This window comes from Penaeus monodon, chromosome 15 (genome assembly GCF_015228065.2).
Source record: "Penaeus monodon isolate SGIC_2016 chromosome 15, NSTDA_Pmon_1, whole genome shotgun sequence".
NCBI classification, from domain to species: Eukaryota; Metazoa; Arthropoda; class Malacostraca; order Decapoda; family Penaeidae; genus Penaeus; species Penaeus monodon.
The window spans coordinates 38,731,524-38,731,962 of record NC_051400.1 but is presented as its reverse complement, the minus strand read 5'-3'; the positions used below and the strand labels follow the sequence as shown (position 1 = coordinate 38,731,962).

At 42.8% G+C, this 439-nt stretch overlaps 1 protein-coding gene across 1 annotated transcript in view; it reads right to left on the bottom strand.

The window, feature by feature from the left end:
* LOC119582359 (nesprin-1-like) overlaps positions 1–439 on the bottom strand; it is a gene marked incomplete at its 3' end in the record, with an annotated part of 145,991 nt that overhangs the window by 70,849 nt on the left and 74,703 nt on the right.

Genomic DNA, 439 nt, shown 5'->3' with positions numbered 1-439 from the left:
CACGCCACAGCCACCCAAGGACAGTTAACACTAGCGGGACTTCCCTCTGTCCTCTCTGCCTGACAGACCTCTCACCTCTCCCTCCGGATCGACCCCAGCCTTACCTTACCTCTTCCCTTACCTATTCGTCTCCCCTTAGGTAGCTCTCGTTGACCCTATTTGACCTCTTTTCCCTTTCCCCTCTCTTGGTCTGCTTGATTATTTACCTCAAAGAAATACAATCCTGAACATGTCTGTCGTGCGTGTCTGGTTTTACATTCTATGCCAGTTCACGTCTCATTTTTTTTTGTTGTTCTTCATTATTTATTCCTTTGTTCTCTTCTTAATTCTCGTTATCATTATTTTATGATTTTTCACTTTCGTTATTTTTTGTTGTTGTGTCTTTGCATTCTTTTGTGTACATTTCCCTCGTCGCTTCCCATTTATACGGACTATTTCC